The sequence below is a fragment of the Ambystoma mexicanum genome, chromosome 6q (assembly GCF_040938575.1).
Source record: "Ambystoma mexicanum isolate Mex_15411 chromosome 6q, UKY_AmexF1_1, whole genome shotgun sequence".
Lineage (NCBI taxonomy): Eukaryota > Metazoa > Chordata > Amphibia > Caudata > Ambystomatidae > Ambystoma > Ambystoma mexicanum.
In genome coordinates this window covers 85,153,987-85,167,492 of record NC_090937.1, presented here as the reverse complement: position 1 = coordinate 85,167,492, position 13,506 = coordinate 85,153,987, and the positions used below count along the sequence as shown (strand labels likewise).

At 47.1% G+C, this 13,506-nt stretch overlaps 1 protein-coding gene across 1 annotated transcript in view; it reads left to right on the top strand.

The window, feature by feature from the left end:
• The window catches only part of LOC138515795 (alcohol dehydrogenase class-3), a 216,112-nt gene that overhangs the window by 55,236 nt on the left and 147,370 nt on the right, over positions 1-13,506 (top strand). The window lies entirely within an intron of this gene.

The following is a 13,506-nucleotide window of genomic DNA, read 5'->3' as shown; positions in this document are numbered from 1 at the left end:
ATTGCAGTGGTCCTCTTCACTTTTCCCAACTAGATTCCCACCCCTTCCCCCCCCATTAGATTGACAGGCTAATGCCACCCATATATCAAGTACACTTGAAGAGCGGGTGTGTTCAGATCTGGTGACTCTAAAGGGGCCATGTGTTCTGTTTTCTCAGATGATTAAGCTCATAAATAGACCAGCTGCAAAAGGAATATTGGTGGGACTTGTAAACTTAGCCCCCATTTAGCGTCATGGAGCGGGAAGGGGCAGAGCTTCAAAACAGTAAAATCAGAACTCCAGATGCGATTGGAATGTGTAGATCTCCATATAGCACTTCAGGAAAACATCAGTGCTGCGTATGGGGAAAAGGGTAAAGTGTTTACCTAGGGAAAGAGTCACTTCATTTGTAAACCTGTGAGGCAATTAAAATGTAGAAACTAGAATGGTAGTGCAAGTCCTTATGCCAGCATGACTGTAGGGGTGGGGGAGAATCTTAGCCAAACCCTTCGGATAACCTTTGTCTTCTGAGATGTGGAGGGTGTTTTTCATGGAGTAACCTCACCGGAATGGAATAAGCTGCAGATCCCAGATCAGTGCTCACTGGTGGGACACCCCCTTTAGGCGATGGGGCCTGTAATCAGCTGACACAGAATAGCCCAAAAAAAGAAGATTTGAGGGCAAACCAAAAACTGGGAGCCAACTGGAATCCAGGGGGACTGATTGCACAAAGGATCCCAGGACACAGTACACTAAAGGGGGTGAAAATTGCCTGGTGCCAGCCTCTGGTCCCAGCTTGCCTGAATTAGAGACGGTACCAAAGAGTGCAGATGCTCTGAGGAATTCTCCATTTTCTCTTGGATTAAAAATAAATTCCATATCCCTTTTTTATACAATTGAGTGCATTTTGGAGCACCTTGTCTCAATAAGATTGCAGTGAATGGGACTGTGTGTGCCATTTTGAATCCAAATAAAATTGAAGCCTGTGGTGCAAGCATTATTGGGTCTTTATCTTACGTGCTCTGATGGCCAAATAGCTCCTGGATCAATGAACTGTAATTTAAAGATCTGACCCCTTGTGAGGGCCATGGTCCATAAAATTAATCTTCCTTTCTTGAACCAATGGCTTTAGGGTGGTTGCTGTTTGGCAAGTCAGTCATTGGAAACCCAGAATGAGTTGGGTTCCTAGTCATCTGTTTTTTAGGTTCATTTTTAGTTTTATTCGGGTGGGTTGATAAATTGCCCTAATTTGAGTGTCACCCAATAAATGAATCCTATAGTTTTTGAGAGGGCATTGGGTATCGGGACACACCCGTGCAGCCGTTTTGGCGCAAAAGCTAGCTATCCCCTGAACTCCACCTGGGTTAAGTACATTGAATGATGGGAGATAATAGATGAACATTGAACTATAGGCCTCATCATTTATATTGCACCACTTAAAGAAGGCCCTTTGTTTAGAAGGTAGTGTGGGAGATTATACATGCCAAAATGAGCACATTGAAATGCAGTGCAGTTTGTTAAGATGAGCATTAAGATGTATTCCTTGAAGTTTCTAGCCAGGAATTTCTTCTCTGATCAGATCTGGGATTGAGCTCTTCTTGAGTGAGGAATCTTAACCGTAGCTACTGCATACTTTTGTGAGCCCTTTTTGTATTCATCTTTTATTGGTTTCACATTTGTTTTCTAGGTCTCTCGCGGGGGTGAGGGGTCGGTGGAGAGAAAGGGGCGGCAATTCCGATTTTCCCTTATCAGGTTGGATGAGTTTTTTGTTTTTGGTTCAGGAAGAACCCCTTCAAATTCCCCTCAGTGTCCTAAGCTCCCTTTTAAAAAGGCATTAAAGCTGAACTGATTCAGGTGTCTATTTTATCCCTTTGCAGAGGAGAACTTGCCTTGTATAGTTGGATAAAATCTGATTTGCGTAGAGGCGGTCCTGTCTCATTCTGTAATGGAGCACTCCAGCAAACAGCCTTGGAGAGGAATTCTATACTGCCCAGAATAAGTGCCAGTGGTGACTAGTGGATTTCAATCCATTGGTTTTTCAGTTTCTCACAACCTTGCCCCGTCTTTAAGTCTCTTACCAGATGGTTTATTGTTGGTACGATTTGTGAAACGTCCATCTCACCTACTGCCCCAGGCATAGTAGTTTTAATGACTGTGGGAAGTGCAATTACTATTACATAGTCTTTGAATTCCACTGATAATTCACAAAAGTATGATCGAAGTCAAAATGTGATACTAGTGTACCCCCGCTCAAAAAGACCTACCTATAAGAGATTAAGGAAATTGCAATATTTAAAGAATGCACCTTACTGACCTCCTTACATAGGTTTTAAAACGGAGAGGATCTGAAATCCCATTGAAAAGCAGGAAATTCAATATTTGCCCATGTGTATGGGTTGTAGGTGCCTCCCCACATAGTGAGTGGGGCTGATGGCACCCTCTTATGCCTGCTCAAAAACGATCAAGGCTTAGAAGTGACATGCATTTTGACGATCAATGAGTGCAGCGAGCTCGGCATGGTTAATGCCAGAAGGGGGCCAGGCTGGGAAAGGACAGCAATGAAAAGCTAGGGAGGAGAGCGCAGACTAGCTGCACAGCAAACCATGGATGTGGTCCAAGCAAGAAACAGGAAAGCAGTATGGTTCTGTAGAGTCGGAAGAGGTGCGGAAGACTTTAAACGTAGGCTGCCCCATGTTTCTCTGATGACGGGGCCGGAGACTGGTGGATGGATCCTGAGGTTGCCAAATGTAATGCTATAGGTGTGTGTGGGAGTATCTGGCAATTATTATTTTTTTGGCATTTAGATGTGGTAAAATGTATTGTTAGGGATAAACGGTAGCTCCCATTTGAGTTTGGGAGTATATTTTGGTTCTTTATTCAAATATCCCATTAAAACTATACCCACAGTGAAGTGAACAAAAGCACGCACTTTTGCAGTACTTTATTTGTGATTACATTGAAGAAAGGACAAAGGGTGAAATTGGCCCAATACTTGCATTTTAAAAAAAAGTCTATGAAAAGCATTGGGTTTAAAAAAAAAAAAAGGGAACGTACTAATTATAAAAAGCCATGTTAGAAGATAAGGATGCTCTCATACCCCCACCAACCTAAATCTGTGCCTTTTTATAACCAAAGCAACCCATTTACAGTTTTTGGCATGGGTTGACAAAGCTGTGATAATAAGGGAATTAATACAGGCTCTACCTTTGTAAAGATCACTCTAAACTACTTGCAGTGATGAACATGGATGCTGAAAAGACTATTGATAGTGAACTGGTACATTTTCTACTAGGTTTTGGAAAGATTTAGATTTGGTACTAACTTTTTGAGCCTCTTTGGAGCTCTATATAATGAATCTGAAGCTCAAGTTCTTGCTAATGGGTTATGTTCTGATTCGTTTTCGAATTCATTGCGGAACCAGTCAAGGTTGTCCGCTCTCGCCCCCTTCTTTGATCTTTATGGAACCTCTTGCAGCACGGCTTCGTTCTCAAGAGGATATTAAAGGTCTCCATATACCTGCAAGGGTTTATTGTATGCTGTTGATTTACTCGTTTTGATGCCCAATTCAGAAATTTCTTATATCAATATGCTGTACTCCAGTTTAAAGGTTAATGTTTCAAAGACTTAGCTATTCCTGATCAGAAGGATGTGTTTGAGAAACCTTTTCGGCATAGGAATGATCCAATGTGGATTCAAGTAACCAGCATTTTTAATAAGTGGATTGTTTTTCGTTGGCTATTAAAGTTGTCAAAAAGAAGAGGAAGGGACCCAGACAGGACATGAGTCCGGCGGGTCCTCATTGGTTGGATTTGGAAGGGCAAAGTGGAAGAGCGAGTGACCAGTTCTAAAGCATGGGACTGGGGTTGCTGTGCATTGTCTTGCTTCCAAGACAAACCTGTTTTTTGTGCATCGTTCTGGGGAAAATGTCTGTCAGTACTGAGAGAATGCCTCTTTGATTTCTTGCATTTGTTCAATTGCATGCAGCACCTTGCAGTACAAAGGCGATAATTTGTGTCGCCTTAACGTTTGTTATGGGTTTTCACTCTGGCCTACCTAGGCTCTGACTGCCGGCCGTTCCGATCCATGTCTGCCCGCCGATTGAAGAGTGAAAGCCATAGTCATCCAGTTCCCTGGGAGAACAAACTGCATGAACTATTTCCCTGAGGAGAAGCAAAAAAAGCAACAGCGTCTGACAAAATGAAAGCCAAGGTTTTTATATTTCTCAGACGAAGACTTCAAAGGGGGGGGGGTACTATTTTGCAGGAGTTTGATTCATGGCTTCATAAACAACTCACCAGTGGTGAACAGCTATGCAATCTTTGATTGCAGAAATGCAGGATAGTAACCCAACTAACCCCTCTTACACCTCAAGGATGTGTACCATCTGATTGCATACTGACAAGACTGTGGAAGATGATGGAGGGTGACCAGTTATTAAAAGGAATTGGTGACAAGGGTTATCTCGGGAACCCCACAATTAACCAGAGACCATGTAAACCAGAAAGGAACTAGTTGGAGTTTCTGAAACACCCTCAACAAAAGGAGCAAAACCTCCCATTGGCAGTGCTGTTGAAGTGACAACCTATCATTGGGTGTTCGACCATTTTGAATGTGGCAGAAAGGTCCAACATGTCAAGAAGTACCTTGTTGCCCATTTTATAGCTAGTATTGTCACCCAAAAACCCCAGGAGGGCAGTCTTCGTATATGAACAGGTTGGAACCCGGACTGCGTATTTGTAACCAGACACAGTTGTAATTGTTCAATAACAAGCCGTGCTTGATTTTAGAAAGCATAGACACATTGGTGATGGGTCGAAAAACTAGTCAAAATGGATGGGTGAGAGGTAATCTGAGGTTGTATGGTTCTTCCAGCAGGTTCAGAACTCTGCACTCAGATGCTGCCACACTCCTTCTGGTGTCTTGGTCGGTCGCAGCAGCCATGCCAATGATGACTATCACAGTGTGCATTGTAGCATATTCTGTTCAGTTCAACTGCATCCTTTTCTCGTAAACTCACTTTCGGTTGGACAACTCTTGTTATGGCTACATTTGCCAGGCCCACAATTCTTGCTGTTTTCTCCTGGATATCGTGATTGGTGTTGGTTTAAGTGCTAGCCATAGCCATCATAAGTTCCCCAAGCACCTGCGTCTGGGTATGCAGACTATTGTGTGCTAGTGGTGTGTGAGGTAGAGGGAGCTCCTATTAGTTGTACCCATGTGCTGCTTTTGACAATCTTTCATTGTCTCTTAAACAGTCTTCATCTAGTGCATGCTGCACCACAAAGCTTACATTTTGCTCACTCTCCCTGTGCCTCAGAGTTGTGGCCACACTTGGGTGACACAAGGTAATCTGTTGTTGGTGTTGATTACATCCGCCAGCATTCGATTCTTGCTGCTGGCATTGATGCCATGTTAAAGATTTAGATGTGTGGGTAGTGCTTTGTGACTACCTTGGATGAATGGGCCTTTGGATACAGCTGAAATATTGCCAGCGCTTTCCGTTTGGTCGGGGTGTACCTTCCGAGGGACTTGAGCAAGATGTTAAGTAATAGAAAAAAATATTAATGGTCCAATGGTAGAGTCCAGGTGCTGACTGTATTGGTGCCTATTAGCATGCTCAGTCCTGGTTAAAATTGACAAACTGTTAACATGGACTTGAAGTGTGTGTGTGTGTGTGTGTGTGTGTGTGTATATATCTATCTATCTATCTGAGGCTTGTGGAATCTGCTTAGATCACATGCTGTGCATAGGCCGACATCTAGTGGAAGCTGCAGAGTATTCGAGTTTGTTTTTCGAAACTCGAATGGGCGTCGACACAGGGCGTGCCAGTAATACTATCCCTAGTGTGACGTCCACTGTACCCAAGATCCCTCACGCGTCTAGGATCCTCAGATTGTTTTTTTCCGCCATACTGGTCGGAAGCATTTTGCGGAGTGCCCTGGCCTTAGCCATACTTTTGCTAAAATATTAATTTATTTACATCCTTCCCCATCCCAACTTCGACACTCGACGCCGGCTGGAGAAGAAATCGACCGCCGGCTGCTGCACGAAGGATTTGGGCCTCGGAAGGCCTCTGGCCTCGGCCCTGCAAGTAGGGAGAGTGGGGGGTTGTACATACTCTACACTCTTGGTATATAGGTACACCTTATACATTTCCTACACTTAAACAGCCCGCTGCCTCAAGGTGCGTATGGAGGTTACCCCTTTTCGATTCTGCCCCAAGTGCAATCGCAAATACCCTTGGGTCGACAGGCACGCCACGTGCAATCTCTGCTTGCCGAGGGACCACCCCGAAGCGAACTGCAGAGCGTGTAGTAGGTTTAAACCTAAGACACTTAAGGACCGTTCGACAAACCGTTGGGCCCACCACGCCAGGGAGGCGGCCATGGCAGCGGAGGGCGCCTTCAGCGACGCCGTACTTTCAGACGGCGAGGGCATTACGGCGTCAAAAGACAGCCGAGCGCAGGTCCCCGACCTCGGAAGGTCGTCCGGCAGGGCGGCTATGGGGAAGACCCCTGGCGACACAAGCGCTTCACACACCACACACACTAAACAAAGTCCAACTGAGACTTGACGACGTCGAGTTCTCGGAAAGAGGCACAAACAGTCCGATTCAGTGTCTTCTGGGCGTTCTCGATCGAGATCGCCGCATGACTCCAGGCAATCATCCACTCTTGCCAAGAGTGCCTCGCTCCCTAGGCTAACTAGAAGTTTGATCGTCGGAGGACGAAGATGACTTCCACCCCCAGGCCGCGCTCCAGGAGTCAGAGCCCGCAGGCAAGATCAGCGCGGCCCCACGCTCGAAGGACAGACTCTACCCACGATCCTCGACGCCAGGTGTCGAAAACCTCCAGAGCCACAAAAGGACAGGGAAAACACTTTTCCGCTCACGGGAAGGGGGTTAAACAGCAGAAGAAGCAGCCTTTGCACTCTTCCACACCTGTAAAACACGCCACTCCCCCTAAACAGACAGACAAGACCAGGTCTGCTGATATGTCTAAAACCAGCAAATCTACGAGACTTGCTGAGAGAGTCATTCCCAGTTCCAAAAAATGGTCGAGTGAAGACATAGATAGGGTCATGTCAAGGATGTCTTCTTTGGCTGACTTTTATGATAAAAATCCAGACCATTTCCTTTCGTATGATCCACAAGGGGCGACACCCTCAGGCTCTAACGATCCTATTCCCCCCCACCCCCCGAGTAAGAAGCCCCGGTTTGAGACACCGATGAGGCCTACAGACCCCTTCGAGGTACAACCATACTCACGACCATACTCACTGTATCAAGGAGAGGCTTCCTTTGGTGAGGACCAAGAATTTGGCATGGTAGAAGAACAAACCGGGACGGGCTACTATGGGGATGATGAGGACCAAGAAGAGGAAGACCCTGAAACCTACAGAGTAGATTCCCCGGTAGAAAACGAGGCCCCGGTTACCGACTCCCCTGTCGATAACCAACCCCTCCTAAACGAGGTTCTCGCACGTGCAGCAGAACATTTCCATATTGACACCCACGGTGTTCAGGAGGAGAGGGACTTTGCCGAGAAGTTAGTGGGAGAAAGGAGGCCTGTTGCCCAGACCATCCCTATCCTTAAGTCCATTCAGCGAAGAATAGACCCGTCCCTGGTGAACCCGAACCTCACCAGAGCAGTCAATCCCAGAGTTGAAAAACTTTTCGGGGCAGCCCAGTCTGACCCTCTCTATATATAAGAGGACATCTGAAGCCAGACTCCCTAGTTGTCACTAACACTCGTAAGAGGGCTGGAACACCCTTCTCATCGTCCGAAGCTCCTCCAGACAAGGAGAGCAAAAAACTATACGGTTTCGGCAGGAAAGTAGCCTCAACGTCCGCCTATCAGGCAAGGATTGCAAACTCCACCACCCTGTTGGCCAGCTACAACTGCCATCAGTGGGAAGAAGTCGCGGCACTCGTAGCCTCTGCTCCGGAACCTTTAAAGGGCCAGTTAGCTCAGATTTCCGCAGAGGGTAGAGCCGTGTCTGGTTGCATTTTGAAAGCAACCTTTGATGCCGCGGACAATGCAGGCAGATTGATAGCAGAAGGCACTGTTATCAAGAGACATGCGTGGTTACGGCAGTCTGGTTTTAAGGCAGAAACCGAGGCATCATTGTTGGACAAACCGGTGGAAGCCGATCTGTTTGGTAAGGCGGTCGAGGACGCACTGAAGAATGCCAAGAACGAATACGAGACACTCAAGTCCCTTGCCAGTTAACCAATAAACCCCCTAACCAGAGAGGGAATAGTAATTTTCGTCGCCCACGCGGCCAAAATTCCCAGAGAGGATCTAACTATTCCCAGGGTACACGGTACACAGTGGAACAACAGCCAACAGTCTACCCAGGGTTACGGCAGGGGTAATAGGAGAGGTTGTGGTAAAGGCAGAGGCAGCCCCAGCAAAGGAGGCGGCACGCCTCCACCAAAGCAGTGACGCTCAGTTCAGGGTCCCTTCTCACGCAACCCCAGTAGGGGGACGCATTTCCAACTTCACCCAGGCTTGGGAAGGGATCACATCAGACAGATGGGTGCTGTCAACAGTATCCACAGGGTACTGTATAGAACTACTGCAGCGTCCCCGGAACCATCCTCCACGACAAAGGGTACACTCTTTAGAACATCAGAAGATTCTCCTAGAGGAGATCGCCATTCTGCTAGAAAAGGACGCGATAGAACTCGTCCCGGGACACCAGGTAAACAAGGGTATTTATTCAACTTACTTCCTTGTGCCAAAAAAAGATTTGACAATGCGCCCAGTATTGGACTTACGGCCTGCCAACAAGTATGTCAAGCCCCAAAAGTTTCGTATGACTACGCTACAAGAGGTGATTCCCCCTCCTAAAAAAGGGGATTACATGGCAACCTTGGATATGAAAGATGCCTATTTTCATATTTCCAGGTTCCCAGCGCACAGAAGGTACTTGCGCTTCAAGGTGGACAGTCGGCACTACCAGTTCAAGGTACTGCCCTTCGGGATAGCTTCGGCACCAAGGGTATTCACCAAGGTACTGGCGGTGGTGGCTGCACACCTACGCAGGGAGGCAAGCCCGGTGTAGCCTTATCTGGACGACTGGCTCATAACGGGGGAAACCCCCAGTAATTTGTTACTTCTCAATCAACGAGAAAGTCAAGCCTGGTGCCAAGCACCTCCAAACAGTTCCTAGGAGCAATCCTAGATACTCAAGAGGGGTTGACATTTCCTTCAGAGGAAAGAATTCGGAATATACTACTGCAAATTCCGCAATATCAGTCCGGTCACCAAATAACGGTACGCAAAGCAATGCATTTGCTGGGCATGATTGCGTCATGTATTTACCTGGTCCCCCACGCGCGCCTGCGCATGTGTCCCATGCTTGAATGGTTGGCGAAACAGTGGTCTCAGGCAAGTGGTCAGTTGGACGATCTAGTGGTCGTTTCGCCAACACTAGTACAAAGCCTTCACTGGTGGACAAGAGAATTTTGCACAGGGGAAACCCTTTTACGATCCCAAAGTACAGGCAGTAGTCACTACCGATGCATGTCTGACGGGGTGGGGAGCTCGCCATCTCCACCACACAGTTCAGGGTCCCTGGTCTCCCTCAAGTGCCAAGAACCACATCAACCTGCTAGAGCTTCTGGCAGTATTCAGAGCGCTTCAAGCATTCAAGCCCTACCTACTAAACCTGTCAGTGCAAATCCGGACGGACAGCACGACGGCCATGTTCTACCTGAACAAGCAAGGAGGGACTCGTTCGCCTAATCTGTCCAAGCTTGCCCAGAAAATCTGGATATGGGCACTCAGACGGAACATCTTCCTGTCATCACAACATGTTCCAGGGGAGCTTGATTCCCTAACGGATGCTCTGAGCAGAGACTCCCTCCCAGAGGAACACGAATGGGTTCTACACAGAGAGGTCGTAGAAGATATCTTCTCTCAGTGGGGTTTCCCCACTATAGACATAGCGAAAACAGACAATGCCCAGGATTTGCATCCATGTTCCCCCAACCAGACTCCCAGGGGAACGCCCTGTGGATGAACTGGTGAGGGATGTTTGCGTACGCTTTTCCACCAACTCCTCATCAGGAAGGTGGTCAACAAGATGAACAGAGTCGATGACGCTCGTCCTAGTTGCTCCCATGTGGGCAAGACAACCGTGGTTCCCACACCTACGCAGGATGGCGGTGTGCGAGCCCATCAAACTTCCGGCCTGGTACAACCTACTTGTAACGCTCACCTGATTCCCGTAGAGGCGCCGGTCTTGACTGGGCGTATACCGTATCTTCAAAGGTGATGTGTAACACACGGCTGGCTCTTTGGGCTGGACCTCTGTGCACTGTATGTCTGACTCAAAGGGTAAGATGTCTTAGGTAAGTGAACGCCGTGCTCTCCATCTGCCTCGGGGCAGGGTGCTGTAACCAGTTTCTTCACTGGATAAGGGGAGCAGGCCTCTTGACTTCAGAGGACTGCTGTCCGTCGTTTACTGCACGAACGGTAAGTTTCGAGTAATTCTAATGTCTTTAAAGTCTTTAGTAATGATGTCTCTTGTTTTGCAGGGTTCCGGCGATGGCGGATGACGGGCTGAAGTGAGTTGAAGATGGAGCCCGTGTGATGAATAGAAGCGCCTGGAAGCACGTAAGTAAGCGCTTGTTGCCTGCTTCACGATGCGCTCTAACTGTCTTTTTAATTTGCAGGTACAAGTTCGGAGCGGCTGCAGGGTGACGGAATACCCACTGGGTTAGATGTGGAAAGGAGTAATGGCACGTGAGTATTAAAGTTCCCCAATGTCTTTAAACACACCTTGTTTTGTCTTTCAGATGCGGGATGCAGCGCCGAAGGCCTCCGGAGCGTGCGAAGAGTTGGTAAGCTTTTGTCTTTCAGATGCCGGAATGCAGTGTGAAGACCTCCGGAGCGCACAAAGAGTAGGTAAGCCTTTGTCTTTCAGATGCCGGAATGCAGCGCGAGGCATTGGTGACAGCCGATGGACCAGGTAAGTGAAGAGATGTCACTGAAGACCGTAATGCTAACCTGTTCTTTCTTGTCTTTATAGGTGTTGCTGAAGACTGGATTCAGGATGGTAAGCCTTTTTCCTTAGGCCCAGGATCAGATGCAGAAGACACGATGAGCGTTCTGCTGCAGAGGATGCAGAATAACGCAAAGCAAGATTCATCCATCGGGTGTGGTTTAAATAGCCTCCTGTAGTGCTTAGGTGTCTCCTTCCACAGCCACGCCTAGGTAAGAAAAGAGTTCCTGCTTTCCAGAAGAGTTCCAGTGTTCTGAATCTAGGGAGTGGCTCCTGCCCCACCCAACAGGAAAAGTAGTTCCAAACAGAAGAGGATCAGAGGCTCAACTGGCAGGCAAGTAAGCAGCATGGTCTGCTGCAGGTAAGTCCACCCAAGCATTATGAGCCCGGCGCTTCCAGCGCTGGGACTGGGCATATTTATGAGCATGGTGCCACTGGCGCCAGGACTGGGTCCAAAGGTCCCAATTGGGACTGGTTGGCACTCGGAACCTGGGTTATGGATCTGCTTCCAAGGGAGTTGGGAAAACCCTGACCTTTTGGAAGCAGAGATCATGACACTACTGTCCCAGCACCAAGGTCAAACAGTGCATCAGCAACCCAACTCAATGGACCTGGCAGCATGGCTCCTGAGGTCATAGAGTTTGGACATCTCAATTTATCACAGAGGTGTATGGACATCCTAAAGGAATCTAGGGAACCAAACACAAGGCACTGCTACTTTGACAAGTGGAAGGGATTTGTTATCTGGTGCCAGAGTAGACAAATCACCCAGTTGATTGCAATCCTTCCACTATTGTTACATACATGCTCCACCTGCTAGATGCAGGATTGGTTTTTAACTCACTGAAAGTACACCTGGCAGCCCTGTCGGCATACACCACTTCCCATAACAAGGTCTCGTGGTGGAAAGTACCAGTAGTTAAAGCCTTCATGGAAGGAGTAAAGAGACTTCACCCTCCTATTTCAAACCCACCATCGGGGTGGGACCTTAATGTGGTGCTATCTAAGCTCATGGGCCCCCCTTTCGAGCCCATGCATAAAAGCAGTCTCAAACACCTGACTTATAAAACAGCCTTCTTCGTAGCTATTACTTCTATAAGAAGGGTCAGTGAAATTCAGGCTCTGTCAGTGCAGGATCCCTTCTTTACTGTCCATAAAGACAAACTGGTTTTACGCACACACCCGAGGTTCTAACCTAAAGTTTATATCTAAATTCCACGTAAACCATCGAGCTTCCGGCTTTTTTCCGGGACCCTCAAAGCTCGGCTGAGGTGAAACTACACACCCTAGATGTGCGTAGGGCGGTCCTCTACTATGTAAATAAAAACAGACCGCTAAGGAAAACAGATCAACTGTTTGTCTCCGTAGCTACAGGCAGAGAGGGGGATTGCGTCTCTAAAGGTGCCATCTCGAAGTGGATTATTAACTGTATCCAGCTGTGTTACTCACTCTCTGAAAGAACTCTGCCTTTCACGCCAAGAGCCCACTCTACTAGAGGCATTGGGGCCACTCTGGCTTTCATTGCAAATGTACCCCTTGACACCATTTTCAAAGCAGCTACTTGGAGCTCTATTCACACTTTTACTCAGCCTTACTGCATTGACACCCATTCCAAGGCAGATACACAAGTGGGACAAGTGGTTCGAAGACACTTATTTGCTCATGACCCTTCTCTCATCCCACCTCCTTCAGGTACTGCTCACTAATCTATGCACAGCATGTGATCTAAGCAGATTCCACAAGCCTCAGAAGGGATACATTACTCACCGTAATCGTATTTCTGATGCTTGTATCTGCTTAGATTCACATGCGACCCACCCTTCCTCCCCTCTGAGAGAAGGCGCATGGTTGCTTGTAGTCTTACCTTTCTAGCTATCTGCTTGGATTATCTGTACTCGCGCTACTCCTCATGCTACCTCATGTCAGAAAAAATACAATCTGAGGATCCTAGACGCGTGAGGGATCTTGGGTACAGTGGACGTCACACTCGGGATAGTATTACTGGCACGCCCTGTGTCGACACCCATTTTTGAGTTTCGAAAAACAAACTGTAATACTCTGCAGCTTCCACTATATGTCGGCCTATGCACAGCTTGTGAATCTAAGCAGATACAAGCATCAGAAATACGATTACGGTGAGTAATGTATCCCATATATAATTTCTTTTTTTTAAAAAAAGAGAAACATGTCAGCGCTATGATTGCCAATTACCTTGCCTTGTGGGACCATTGTTTTTAGTTTTTGATTTAGTATTTGGCTGTGGTCATAGTATTATTCATATTGCTTGGGTTATGCTCCACTTTGAAAGGGAATGTATTAATTACTAGAACATTTCTGTGAAGAGTGCAAATTGACACAGCTTTTTTTGTTTGATTCTCGCATTGTGTGGTCTTATCATGTACAGGACAAAAACTCTATGCTTATAAAACAGACTTATTGGCTTTGACAATGCATTTTTTTGTGGTTCTACAGTAGGTTCAGCATATTTACAATTCTGGATTGCTCACTTGTTTC